This window comes from Pinus tabuliformis, chromosome 4_1 (genome assembly GCF_031772625.1).
Source record: "Pinus tabuliformis cultivar Carrire ecotype Pingquan chromosome 4_1, CPIR1, whole genome shotgun sequence".
NCBI classification, from domain to species: Eukaryota; Viridiplantae; Streptophyta; class Pinopsida; order Pinales; family Pinaceae; genus Pinus; species Pinus tabuliformis.
Window position 1 is genome coordinate 450,195,925 of NC_142303.1, and position 15,684 is coordinate 450,211,608.

Genomic DNA, 15,684 nt, shown 5'->3' on the forward strand with positions numbered 1-15,684 from the left:
ACTTTTCCCAGATCCTTCAATGGATGCCCATAGGCGACACATCTTCACCCAATAGCCACTCTGGAGGTTCCTTTCCCTTCATGCTAAAATTCAACATTGACATTCCCATGTTTGAAGGCCAAATAAATGAAAATGCCAAAGATAGATAGTTAAATCTATTGGAAGGATATCTTTCAATCCATGATTTCTCGAAGTGGGAAAATATTACTTTTTCACTCCGCAATGTCACCCCCCATGTCGAGGACTAGTGGGAAACCTACTGTGGACAGAGGGACGAGAGAGAACCCTCACTATTTTCAGCTACACCCACTTTTAATTATTTCCGAGACGCCATCACGGAACAATATTACCCTGTGGGGAGCTATGAGGACAAGTACATACATTGCACTACACTCCGGTAGTAAAGGGATCAAGATGTGCATGAGATGATGAATCTTTTCGATACCTTATGAACAAAGTTGAGTATCATATATTATGAGAAACATCTGGTGCTCAAGTACTATAGTTGATTGCACAAATACATTCAAGAGGAAATGGATTTCCTGGACATCTCCTCGCTTGGTGTATCATACTGATATGCTACCAAGATTGAGCAAAAATTCAAGTAGAATAAGCGAGACTTTGCATCTGTGAACCCAAAGTATAGAAAAGGTGCCGCAAAGCCACAAAGAAAAGGGCAGAGTCAAGTTGCGACCCCCAAGGACAACTCCTTGAAGTAGCAAGCCAAGAATAATGGAGAGGAAAAGAAGAAAATCGACAAGTGGTGTGAGTTCCATAAAACTCCGACTCATAACATGAATGAATGTCACACAAAGCAGGCGCTTGTGGCTCAGCTAAAAGACTCAGAGACGGATGCATGATTTGACATTGAGCTAGAAAAGAAGATCATTGATTCTTAACCCACTGTGATGGTAGCCACCTCCAAGGTCCAAAAGGTGGAACCTAAGGATCCAGAGGAGGGGGAGCACCTCTTCCACTTGCAGATGTTGGCAAAGGGTTCACTGGTGCAGTTCATCACTGACTACGGGAGCCAGAAGAAGCTAATATCAATAAGGTTCAATAAGATATTGAACATTCCAACAACAATGCACTGACAACCATACACCATTGGGTGGCTCCACTAAGGGCGAGATCTCCATGTCAGCTAGTAGTGTCGACTTCCTTACAGCATCAAGCCCTTTGGAGATGAGGTATTGTGCGACATTACCCTTTTGGAAGTTTGTGATGTTTTATTAAGTTATCTATACCTATGGAAACTTCATGTTGTATATGAATCTATACCTCATTTTGTTACTATTACTTTGGGTCATAAATTATACAGGATACCAGAGGTAGTGCCACCTATCGCCCTTTCTTTGATCTCTGCTAAACAATGTAGTAATATTATTTCATAGATCGGGCAATTTTTCTTCCTTATGATTGTCCTTTAGAATAAGAGGAAGATTGTTGCCAAATCCAAAACCTCAAGACAAGGATCCTCCACATGAAAGAAACAAATGGATAAGGTCATGGAGGAGTATAGGGATATCTTCACATCACCCATAGGAGTACCCCTACGCTGTTAGGTCAAGTACTCCATTGATTTGACACCATGCTTCATACTACCCAATGAACCAATCTACCAATGCTCTGTTCTAGAGAATGATGAAACTCAAGAAGAATATTCAGAGATATTGTAGAAAGGGCACATTAGGCTAAGTTCATAACTTGTGGGAGCCAAATCATGTTGGTATAGAAGAAGGATGGAACATAGAGCCTCTGTATTGACTCTCAACCGTTGAATAAGATAATTGTCTAGAATAGATATCCAATTCCACTGATTGATGATCTTCTGGACCAACTCAAGGGGGGGAATATTTCAGCAAGGTTGACTTGAAGTCTGAAGCAGGTACTAATGGAACTCTCAATGTGTGGAAACATTTATTCAAATCCAAGGAGGGTCATTTCAAATGGTTGGTCATGCCTTTCGGGTTGATGAATGCCCCTGCAACCTTCAATTGGATGATAGATGACATCTTGTGTCCCTTCACCAACTCATTCTTGGTAGTGTACCTAGATGACTTCCTGATTTTCAACTAGAGTTAGGAATAAAACATACACCATATTCAATAGGTCCTCGAAACCATATGAAAACACAAATTGTGTGGAAATTTGGAGAAATTCACTTTTGGTATGGCCCAGGTTCATTATCTAGGGAACATCATTGATGAGCGAGGTGTGCTTATGGACCCAGCAAAGATATAAGTTATTCGGGATTAGGAAACCCCAACCAATCTAACAGAGCTCCACAAATTTATTTTCCTTACCAATTTCTATCACAGGTTCATGTTGGGATCTCTCATATCACTTTAGCTTTGAGCCAATTCACTAAGGGTAAAGAAAAAACAAAGTTATTTTGGTTTGAATCCAGATAGAAGGATTTTTAGAGTTGAATCATTGCCTCTTCTCTGCACCAGTGCTCACATTATCAGACTTGCATCAACCATTTGAAATTGAGATAGATGCCTCTGACCATGTTATTGGTGTAGTTCTTACTCGACAGGGTTATCTGGTGGAATATCACAATTAGACACTTTCATATATAGTATGAAATTATTCCACCTATGACACGGAGATGTATTCCATTGTGTAGGCCTGTTGATAATGGAAGCATTACATTATGGGGAAGGAAATTGTTATCCACACGGACCACTGAACCTTGTAGTTCATACAAACATAAGGAAGTTTCAGAATGACCACCATCAAGTATGGTCCACATATCTGCAACAGTTCCATTTCAACACTAAGTACCAGAAGGGAAGCACCAGTAATGTTGCAGACTGCCTCTATCGACCACCAGTTATGATGTCTGTCATGCGGAAAGAGTCGTTAGTGCGGACACAACCGACCTCCCTAGAAGCAAAAGCTTTCTAGTGACAAACAAGACAAATAAATCCTACCTTTCTCTAAACATGCATTGCAAATACAAGTAATCAGGGGATCTTTAACATACCTTTAGTCCAACGCTTTGTAGTAGTCCAGCCTCGCCGATCCGGATGAGCTCCTCCTTGTCTTCGAAACCTGCATTCACTAAAAAGCCAAAAGATTAAATAGCACCTGATAAACTCACAAAACAATACATATCCATCATACAGACCAAGGAGTATATGAAACAAACCATGAATAACAATCTGTTGAGAAAAATAAGTTCATTTGCATTAAAAGGTAACAAAAGGAACCATTACAACCTGAGCCTTGGTGTTGTGAAAGTCCCTCCTAGGGTCCAGCAAGATTTTTCCTTTACTTTGATCAGCTCACCCACTCTCAAATAAGGCTAGGAAAGGATGGGAATCTCTCCTCTCAAGCTTTACAAGGGAGTCCTAATTCCAACAGCATCTACCCTTAGGAATGTTCAGCTTTCAACCTCTCTCCCTTTGGCCCAATGCCTGTATTTATAGTGCTCTAGAGGAAGTTATTCAGGTCCACCATCAATGGGATAAGCCCCTCTTTGGATGGGATAGCTCCCCTCTTGATGGGATAAGTTCCTCTTTGGTAGGGATACATGAAGCATCTGGAGGCGCTTCATACACGTCAAACAAGCTTCTAGAATGCTCTAGAAATGACCACAAGTAACTTTTTTGGAGTGAAACTTGCGCCTTTTGACCTTTACAGGAGTACGCACCCATTGCTTTACATACAGAGCGTACAAGTACGCAGGTATTGTGAACTTGGAGTGCGTACACGCAGGTAAGGCTAAGAGAAACTGCGTACCCAGAGATATATAGATTTTTAATGACTTTCTCTCTTTCTTGGAGTTTGACATGGAGAGCAGAGGTATGAGGCTTGCCAAGGAGGATAGTATGACACTTGATGGAGCCATACTAACTGCAAATAGTCATGGTGACAAATTTTAGTGTAAAAATGTCGACCACTATGCTTGACTCCTATGGACACGAGACTGTAGGATGGATACATCTTTACAAGAGTGATCCAAAATTAGGCATCGCATACCAAATTCTCTTAGAAGGTAAGGAAGTACCAGAATCACCTCGAGGACACACTCTTATGCCACCTAGGACACCTCTGTGTTCCTTCAAGAGAGTGTGACAAGATGATTTGGGAGGCACACTAAAGTCATGTCACTAGACATTTTAGGGTAGAGAAGATAGTGACAGTGTTGTAGAAGTATTTTTATTGGTTAAACCTTCGACAAGATGTTGGGAAGTACATCATATCCCACATTGTATGTGCCATTTCCAAACCTACAATCAAGAAGCAAGGCTTGTATACTCCTTTTCCTACTCCTAGCTGACCCTAGGAATCCATATTCATGCATTACATGTCGGAACTTCCTTTTACAAAGCATGGAAATGATTGTATTTTCATGGTCGTTGACATATTCTCTAAGATGGTCATTCTAACAGCCTACAAGAAGAGTATCACAACAAAATCCACTACCAAAAACTCTTCTTTGAATGAGTATGGGCACATTTTAGGCTCCCACAATCCATTATCTTAGATTGGTACAATCATTTCCTATGTGAGCTCTGGTCAAGCATCTAGTTTTTTTTGGATACCAAGCTTACTAAATATGCGACCTTTCACCCCCAAATTGATGGCCAAATAGAGGTCGTCAACAATATGATCATGCACATCGTGCACTTGTACAACTCAAAGCACCCATGCACATGGGATGAGAGCCTCCTATATGTCCAACATGACTACAACAGGTCTCTCCACAACTCAACTGGCCACATCCCCTTTTAGGTGGGGCTTGGATTTTAGCCACTATGTCTTAATGATGTTGTCATACCATTTGCAACTCCTCAGACAGATTCGACTCATGTCTAGTACGAAGCTGACAAGGCTAACAACTTCATTGAGTGCATTCATCACATTTGTAAGTAGGTTCGTGACATATTGGACAAAGTGAATGCTAAGTACACGCATCATCATGATCATCATCGTGTGCCACACAAGTTCTGGGTGGGTGACAAAGTTTGGTTACATTTTTAAAAGGAACGCCTTGTTGGGCCCCACCGCAAACCTTACCTGCTCCAATATGGGCCTTACACCATCACTAAAGTTGTAGGAGGTAATTCCTTTGAGCTCAATATTCCACCTTTCCTTCTCTTACACCTAGTATTCAATGCGGACCAACTATGGCCATACTTTCCCCCATTATTGGACACATCCAATGTTGTTGAGAATATGACACCAACAGAGATCAAGCCAAGTTGTATCGAACATGCCACAATTGATAGGATCATGGAAAAATAGATTAATAATGCTTGCAAATAGAGGATCCATCTATATCAATTTGTTAAAGCAAGCCAACTACTTCACCATGGATCACCAAGGACCAGGTTCAACAGAAATTTCGTCACCTCATGGAGGCTCTGCATGCAATGGGGACCATTTCTTCTTAATGGGGGAGGATTGACTTAGATGGATTTTGGTGTCCACCCGCAAATTCCACCTAGATATTGAGTTTGTTTCATCAATTTCCTTGATTACAGCAACATTTACTATTTTTACCATTTTTTCGGGTCTTGAACTTCCAGAGCTATTTTGACCCCCTAAATAGTGTTTTTTTTAGTTCTGAAGTAGACCCTTATCCATAAGAATGGTCCTATAATAAATTTTTAGTACTCAAAGAGATATTTCTAACGATCTATCATACACGCCAAACAAAGATCATATGACCAAGTTACAACGATGAGAATTTGGTTTCCTAACTAACCCGAATGGGGCCCACAAACTCTTGGGATTCCCTCTCCTAGGTTTAGGATTTTGGTTTTTTAGGATTTCCCTTTGTTGTTTAATAATAAAAAGGCCCTTGAGCTTCACTATAACATAGTTTAGAGGCATGTAGCCACCACATCTCCTCTTAGAGATAAACTAGCATCACCCAGGCTAGTTTATTTCCATTTTGTATGTAAACATATTTCAGTTCTTTGATATTAATGAAATTAAGATTTATTTATGATGCATCTCTATGTTTATGTTTATGTTGATGTTTGTATTATGTTGTGTTCTTTCATAAGTCTGGATTATACTAGATCTTGACCTCCTTGTATTTAAAATAACTAGATATTCACCTTATTGTATTATAAACTATAGGTTATAGATTATCTCTAAAGATTTAATAACCCCATGTAAATATTTTAAAATATATGGCCTTTATTGTCTCCTTTAAGTCCTCTACATCAAACATTTATACTATACATTTCTTTTTTTCTTGTTATTACATGGCCGCATCTTTTTTGCTTATAATGTATCATAATTTATGCTTTTACATGGGAGTTTTAGGGTTCCATAACTTTATCTTTATGGGAAGCCATGATTTTAAATTTATTGCATGACCAACGAAATCTGAAGTACATAAAGGACCATCTCATCTCCTAGATGGCTTCTTAAACCCAATCCATGTATAGAGTGGCTTTCTCCACTAGTGTTGATCCATCATTGACGGTAGACAATCACTTGAAACAAACATGGTTTGGTTGTAATATACATGTGGAGAGTAATTATGAGGCTCTAGGTTTTCCAAATATTGTCTTAAACATAATATTTGCAACATTAAGATAGATGGGGGAGGCACGTGAAGAAGATCTATACATTGCTTGAACTCTATTATTTTTAAAAATTACCTTAAAAGTTCTGGTATACCTTGCAACACAAGGATGACATATTGGCGAAATTTCCAAAGGAAAATTAGTTTAGTTTAGTTGATAGGAAAGAACGTTTCATTTTCCTTTCCTAAATTGTATCTTGAGCTTAATATGGATGACTTTATAACTCCGTGTGGGTGGAGGATCATATCTCATCACTCCTTTTCCCTTTATCCTTCAACATTCCCTTTCATATGTCCTTCCACAGATTTAGTGGGATCAAGATGGGATTTCTCTACAGTTGGAATAAATTTCTATTGAAATTTTTTGTTGTGGCTCATCATGGAATATACATTGGATGGGAATGTTCAATATGGGATGTATGCTTTTTATCCCTTCAGCTCATTGGATTCTTTGTCTGTTCATGTTATTTGTTATTCTCAATTTTCCTTCTCCAAGGGGTTGATACTATTTGCTTCATTTATTTTACATGGCCCAGTGAAAGAAGAATAATGTAACTTGTCTCCACATCTTTAGCATTTCGCTAAGTTACAAATAAAAAGGGTCTAATTCTATAGCCAATAGACTAATAACATCTTGATACACCATTAGTCAGCTATTCATAGCTCTCACCTATCACTCTAGCTCAATGAAGTGGAATCTAATAGCTCTAACGGAAAAGAGTCCAATTTTATGCCCAAGACACCAGTATAAATGGAGTAGCTGTGAAGGAAATGATCTCCATTGGGGATTTCCATCTTTGCTACAACAAACAAGAAGAATGTTGGTGTTGGAGGAAGAGATATAATATCTCTGCCAAAAACACAATATCATCGCTCTCATGGCGCCATTAATTTTTGTTAACTTATTTGAATGTAGGTAATTAATAAGGATTCATTATCATCTATAAAATTTTGTCTCTTTCCAATATAAAAATAAATTCATCCTAATATTAATATATATAAACTAAGGTTCATTAATATGTATGGTTCAATTTTGTTGATGATTCTATTTCTCTAAAGCATATCTATTTTTTGAATTTTTTTTTGGTATAAGATATTGCAATGCCTTTAAATATGAGGTAATTTTGGGTAAAATTAGAAGTGGAAAAACAAGTTGAGGTTTGAATTTCCCTTGTAGTAGTAGGCTACATGAAATTTCTATCGAAATATTTTGTTGTGGCCAAACATGGAATAATATTTAGATGAAAAGATTCATTATGGATGGTATGTTTTTTAGCCCTTCAAATCATTGGATTCTTTGTCTATTCATGGTATTTTGCATTCTCAACTTTCCTTTTCCAAGGGGTTGATACTATTTTATTTATTCATTTGTCATGGCCTAGTGAAAGAAGAAGAATACAACTTCTCTCCACAACTTTTCCATTTTGTTAAGTTACAAATAAAAAAAGTCCAATTCTATCACCAAGAGACGCATATCCTCTTGATACACCTTTAGTGAGCTATGCATGAAGATCTTGGATGAGGGTATAGCTACATTCTATGCTTTTGAACTCAGGGGTTCATTGTTACATGCATTTAAAATATACCCCATTTCCCATCTGACCATTCGTTTCATATTGATGTTTTATATTATAGATAATTTGATTAAAAATTGTAATTCTATCTAGATGTATTCATCATTTGGTAGGCATATTTTGATGTAAATGAAGCTTTTGTATCTTCAAGAAAGATCTTTCCTAGAGTGGACAATGTGGTAGTGCAAAAAGTTGTATGTTGACAAATACTCTATTCCTAGTGTTTAGCTTATTATCTTGAATTTATTGGTTATATCATTACTTCCACTTCTTGCATCTTAAATTACTTTGTTCATATTTTATGCTCATGTTTCTTGGGCTATATTGATCTCATTTTTTTAGTTTTGTTCGATATATCTTAGTGAATTGTTGTCACTATCTTTTAAATCTATGGTTGTAGATTCTTCGATGGCATCATAAAGTGGAGGCAAATAGCTTCAACTATTTTCAATGTCATGGTTATACTTTTAACCATTGTATAATCACTTGAAATATCCTAAATCAACCCCAATATAGTTGGAACTAGATTCCCACAATACAAATATGTTAGCATGATCAACATGATCCAATGTTTCATGATTCAAATAAATTAACGGCACCATATTCGGGGATCTCATGTAGTCACTCTTATTCATGGATGATGTAGTGTAAGTCCATTACTTTTTTCTGAATTTGGATTATAACAAAAGGAGCCTTCAACTGTGTTCAAGTTGTTGTAGCCATGCAATGTATTTGAACCTGGGAGTCCTTGAACATGCATACCATTGTGTCATTCTAATATATATTGTAAATTATTGTTCTTACATTTTTTGCTGCTAGAGATGGTTAAAATTCTTGAAATTTTAGTTTCTTACTCTCATTGTTGAGAGTTTCAGATTCTTCAAACAAGAACTATGGAAAATTAATATGTACTTTAGAAGCCTCAATATTCTTTGAGATTATCTCACCCTTAACAAGCTCTTTCTTTATCCAAAAGTTCTAGTAATTTTAAATATCATTATCTATTCTTCTAGGTGGATGGAATGTTATGTATGACCACCTACACTGTAATTTGTAGCTCTTTCCACAATGAATGTTGAATACCTTCCATGAAAGTAAATATGAATTGATGCACAACAATGCTAAAAAAATCCATAGTTTCAGTTGTTGTTGCACATCTTATTGTTGGGTAAGGAGGGTTTATAGCAATAGGAATTTTTGGTCCCACATTTGTTCATCCAAGATTTGTTGGAGTTTTGATAGTCTCTCGATTTATTGGAGATTTGACAAAGAGCCATGGCCTTACCTTGTCCACACTAGAGGAACCTTTGGAGTGGAGTCACCATGCTGAGCCTTGAAAAGTGATTTTCCTAGCCAGACTCATTGTATAGAGCCCCAAAAAGAATTTTTTGGGCTATTGATGCGACAATTCACTAACGAAACTTTATCAACTACCTTCAATGGTTATGTGCTTAAACCCCATGACGGGATAGTAGTGTGTTCAAAGATGATGAGCGAAGCTCAATAAATGCATATGGCCAGAGCTAGATCCTTTGAAGGAGAGTCTCAAAACTGACCCTATCTTCGTGAATCATCATTCTCACTCATGGCTAAGGTTGGGTCCACACTTATGTTGACCATGCTATTGAAAAGGATCTATTAGATTTTCCACAAGATGAAACCAAGAAATCATGTTGATCCATAGCATCGTATTATGGAAGCGGGATAGAGAAAGCATTAAGGAGTTATCGCAACAATTCAAGGAGCTCCTTTGGAGATGAATGACTCTTGATTATTAGGGTTTGTATAAATGAATGCCTCAAGCCTTGAATAATGCCTCTTAACTCTGATCTAAACACATAAATTCAGATAACATCAAAATTCTTATTACCATGAGAGTGGGAAAGATGAAAATAAGTAACATGAGGATGTGAAAGACGAGGATGGAGAAGTTGAGTAAGCATACCACAACTAATTTCGTATAGTGGAAATAGCCATCTACTTAAAAAAACAAACGTTTAAAATACTTTATTAATTTTTTAATATATTTTTCATATTCTCTCTAAAAAGACAAAAATATAATTAAAAAAAACATTTAAAATAATTTGTTTATTTTTTTAATATATTTTTTCATATTGTCTCAAGGGAGACAAATAAATTGTCTCTAGTGAGACAAATGAAATTGTCTATTAAGAAATGTAATTAAAAAATTTAAAAAAAAATTGTTTATTTTTTTAATATATTTTTTCATATTGTTTCAAGAGAGACAGAGATGAAATGTCTCTAGTGAGACATATGAAATGTCTCTAATGAGACAAATGAAATTGTCTATTAAGAGACAATAATTCTTGTTTAATATTGTTTTTATAGAGACAATTTTTTAAGGCAATAATTTGAAACACCCACTGAAAGACAATATTTAAAATAATATACCAATTTATTTTTATCTCAACTTAAGATAATTTACTCAAAAATTATATTAAATATTGTCTTTAAACCCTCTCTATATGATAGTGTCGTAACATAATCGTTTTGACTTTGAAAGAGATTCTTTACCAAAATTTTCAAAAACAGTGACACGTAGAGTCTGACTCTGTTGTTGACAACTCCTTTAACATTGACAATTTACCTCCTAAACCAATTGTAATTACACATGGATGACATCAAAAACACGCGTTTTGCATTAAATGAAATGACATGTCCCTTGTCCCATCAAGAGTTATCATATGCCACGTTGATGAACTTTTCACAAAATAAACTCTTTGCAATTGTTACAACGACTTTCTACATAATGCCACACTAACATACTCTCATTACGCCGGAGCCATTTTTCATTCGGGCGAGTAAAAACTGTTCACCCCAACCAATAGAATGTCTTAATTTTCGTCATCCTCCATGCAATTAAAATGGCTTTGTCAATGTTTACCTCGGTCGCGATTTACCTCCAGGTTTTGTCACCGTTTGCCTTCGTTTCCTTGCCATGACTATCCCGATTTGCTGCAACACGCAAATTTACTTCTGAGAATAAATTTGTTTAAGGCGTTGTTTGATTCCTTTTGTTTGATCTCTGTGACAACGTTTACGCATTATTCTTCATGTTCCCATTCGATAATTGAATATGAGACCTGTTTTGAAGTCGTTGGGTACAAAATGGTACATTTTAGTTAAGATATCTTTCTTTCTCTTTTTTTTTTCTTTCTGAGTTGCTCGAAAAAATTCACTTTTTATACAGTATAAAATCCATAATTTAATTTATAAGCACAAAGAGTTTCAAAACCTATCGTAGATGTGATGGCTCTAAGATTCAAGGGTTTAGAAATAAGGGTTTAGGGTTTTGTTTGAAAGGATAAGATTTTGAAAAAAAGTGAGATAGATTTAGGGTTTTTTCATCTAGAATAGGAGCAATACAACTTAAGCTAGTTACCTTAGAGGAATTTTTAGTCCTAAGAAAGTGCTTATCGAGGCATCATAGCAATATCTAGACCTCATGAAGCGAAGGAGTAGACTGTCCTATCAAAGAGCAGTAGCATTGTGAGTAGCAGCGAGTAGTTAGCCTTGGGCTTTCATGTCATTGCTTCATTCTTGGGAGCTAATCCAGATAAAGAAAAGAAGTGGAAGGAGGTAAAGCAATCTTCTTTTATATGTTAAATAACTAGTGTATTTTTTTTTCTATTTGTTTGTTTTGAAGCGTGGGCATCATGTTGAAACCGCAAGAAACTTCGCGACGAAGACAGACCTGGAGAGCCTATTCTAGTGCTTTCCGTCTCCAAAAATGGACCACGAATGTGCTCTATTCTTTTGCAGGCCGCAAATTTAGAGGGAAATTAGGGGAACTTGGTGGAAGAGCAAATTTTAATGGTAGGAAGGCATGCGGATTTCCATATTGTTGTGGATCATCACAGCATCATCATATGGCATTTACAAAGCCAACTTCACAAATCCTCTCAACCTCTCCTCCTCATGGATCTGTCATTAGTTCACGGCAGATGGGTCTGCTGAGAGAGAGCTACACCCCAACTCCCAGTGATACTTTTAAGTTGGGCGCCTTAAGAAGGATTTACACTGTGCAATGGGTTCCATTCTCCTCGACCAGTCTAGAAGAGGAAGCAACTACTTATACTATCATGGGAATTTCTCATAAGGATTTGCCAAAAAATAAACCCAACACCAATCTCGCCAGCCAGTGTTTCTGAAAATCGGTCACATGGAATCCAGTGCAACCAATAACACCTCCATTGCCAGGGTCCCCTTTGGCTTCAGCGTGTCCCTTTTATTTCAAGTGTATTCATCATGACTTGAGGCCCTGGGCAAAGGTTGGAATCACGTTGGGAAAGATTGAGGTTGCCAGAATATTTGCGATGAAGACAGACCTGGAGAGCTCATTCTAGTGCTTTCCGTCTCCAAAAATGGAACATGAATGTGCTCTATTATTTTGCAGGCCCAAAATTCAGAGGGAAACAAGGGAAACTTAGTGGAAGAGAAAATTTTAATGGTATGAATTCATGTGGATTTCCATATTGTTGTGGATCATCCCAGCATAAACAGATGACATTTTCATATCCAGCTTCACAAATCCTCTCTACATCTATTCCTCGCGGATCTGGAGTTACACATGGTTCTGCAGAGAGAAATCTACACCCCAAGTCCCGTTAATCCTTGGGAAGAAAGATACTTTTAAGTTGGGTGTCTCCAGCAGGGTTTACACGGTGCAATGGGTTCTATTCTCCTCAACAATTTCATATCTAGCTTCACAAATCCTCTCTACATCTATTCCTCGCGGATCTGGAGTTCACGACACATGGTTCTGCAGAGAGAAATCTACACCCCAAGTCCCATTAATCCTTGGGAAGAAAGATACTTTTAAGTTGGGTGTCTCCAGCAGGGTTTACACGGTGCAATGGGTTCTATTCTCCTCAACAATTCTGGATGAGGAAACAACCACTTGTATTATAATGGGAATTTCTCCTAGGGCTTTGCCAGAAAAAGAAGCTCGGGCACGAATCTTACCAGCCAGTGTTTTTGAAACCAACAAAAAAAATGTTGATTTGATAATGAAAACAGAAGCGCCCTAGCTTTGAAGGAGGATGGATATTTGGAAGCAATAAAATCGGTTGGGGGCTGTCTTTCTAACAACAATAGAAATATACTAGACTATGACTATGAAATTACACTGAAGGATATTTGAGTCAACCCATATCCTCTTCTTAGAAGCAAAGTGGCCATCATCTTATTTTTATTATCGTGGACAATCTTTATTCGGGGTTTTGTAGAAACTGATTGGGTTAGTCGAACCAAGCCTTGATAGAATAAATAACGGTTCTATAATGAATCAGAAACTTTAACAATGTTAAATCTGAACTTTAATGCGGAATAAACTTTAATGCCCAAGAAAAATACCTCCGGCCATTGATGCTTGCTCTCAATAGATCTGCTTCTCGGCTCTCAACATACGATGTACAATTTACAGCTGTTGGAGATCACTTCCGGATTTACACCAAATAATTTCTGCACCCGCACCAACACTTATATCATGCACGTCATCTGCGGCTCCATTTCACAACGTTGTTCTGGGTAAGATCGGCCCCTTCCTGCAGATTGATACGCTATAATCTCCCATGCACAGGTGGCACCCTTCAACTACATGTATCTGCAATTACAAACTCTGCAACACTACACCCCGACTGACATCTTGGCTTTCTACGCACATAGCCTCAACTTTAAGAAATAGAAGGGGCTCCGGAAATAGAAAGAGCACACCAAAAATCACATGCAGAAAAACATTTTGGAAACATTCAGCACGCATTCGCCCAAAACAACCCAAATGCAAATCGGATAATGTGAAGAAGCATAGATCTGGATGGCGAATTCTGGAAAAATATATCTCGAACTTCCAAACTCTACTTACTCTAGCTTGATGGTGTAAAACTGAAGGGGATTGAGTTAGTGAGCTTGGGGACCAAACAATAGTATTTATAGCCAAGCTTCCATCAAGCTTCTGTTGGCTATGTGTCAAGTGTTCCACAAATCATGGTAGAGAACTGCAGAGGGAGTAATGGACCACTCTAGAAGCTCCCAACAAGAAATTAATTAACTGTAGTTGATTTCCGTAATTTAAGGAAATGACTGCAGTTGGTTTCCAGAAATTACTACAGTTGGTTTCCAGAAATTAACGGCCGTTGGGAGAGGGAGTTTAACATTCTCCCACTTGGTCCATACTTCCAATCTCAATGTCTCATCTTAAAACCCATTGATAATCTGTATTAAGTAATAGATACATGAATCATCGCAATTAGTCCTCTAATGACAAGTATTATCTTCCATGTATTACTATGTATTTATTTCTATACAAATTTATGTGGCGACAATTTCTTAATGAATAAACCCTATGTTTATTCTTGGTCCTACACAGATGAATTTTCTCAAATCAAATTAAGGTGCACATAAATATGAGAAAAACATCACAATAATTAAGAATTTCATTAAAATAACATTGTCCATACAATGAGAAACTCCATAATGGAACCAAGTCCCATATTCATTACATGATCCTTGAATTTAAATGGTGGCATGCCCTTAGTCAAAGGATTAGTGATCATCAACTCAGTGCTAACGTGTTCAATGACCATTTTCTTTTCTTTAACACGTTCTCTTATAGCTAAATACTTGATGTCTATGTGTTTATTTCGACTCCCACTTTTGTTCTTTTTAGTGACAAAAATAGCAGCTGAATTGTCGCAATATATTCTCAATGGCTTAGAGATAGAATCCATAATTCTAAGCCCATAAATGAAACTCTTAAGCTATACACCATGTAAAGTAGCCTCAAAACAAGAGACGAACTCGGCTTCCATAGTGGAAGTGGCAATCAAGGTCTGCTTGGCACTCCTCCATGATACAGCTCCACCGGCCATCATAAAAATGTATCGTGATGTTGATTTGCGTGAATCAACACATCTAGCAAAGCCAGAATCTGAGTAGCCAAATTGTCCATCCATCTATACATAAGCATGTAGTTTTTGGTTCCTTGAAGGTACCTTGTTACCTTCTTTGCAGCTCTCCAGTGATCTAAACTTGGATCACTCCGATATCATCCCAACATTCCCACAACAAATGCAATGTCAGGTCTTGTGCAGACCTGAACATACATTAGGCTTCCAACAGTGGAAGCATATGGAATGTTCTTCATTTGTTCCCTTTCAAAGTTGTTCCTCAGGCATTGGTTCAAATTGAACCTATCACCCTTCACAATAGGAGCTACAGTTGGTGAACAATCCTTCATCCGAAATCTCTCTAAAATTTTATTAATATAGGTTTCCTGAGACAGACCCAAGATGCCTCGAAATCTGTCTCTATGGATCTTAATGCCAATGACATAAGATGCCTCACCCATATCCCTCATATCAAAAATTTTAGAGAGGAATTGTTTCACCTCATGCAGCAAACCATTATCATTGGTTGCTAGCAAAACGTTATCCACATAAAAAATAAGAAAACAAATTTTACTCCCACTGGCTTTCAGGTATACACATTGATCTATAATGTTTTCTACAAAACCGAAAGAAGAAATTACATTAT

General features: G+C 37.3%; 1 pseudogene; it reads left to right on the forward strand.

Annotated features, from left to right (window-relative positions):
* LOC149176287 (FHA domain-containing protein PS1-like) overlaps positions 1-15,684 on the forward strand; it is a 43,917-nt pseudogene that overhangs the window by 21,257 nt on the left and 6,976 nt on the right.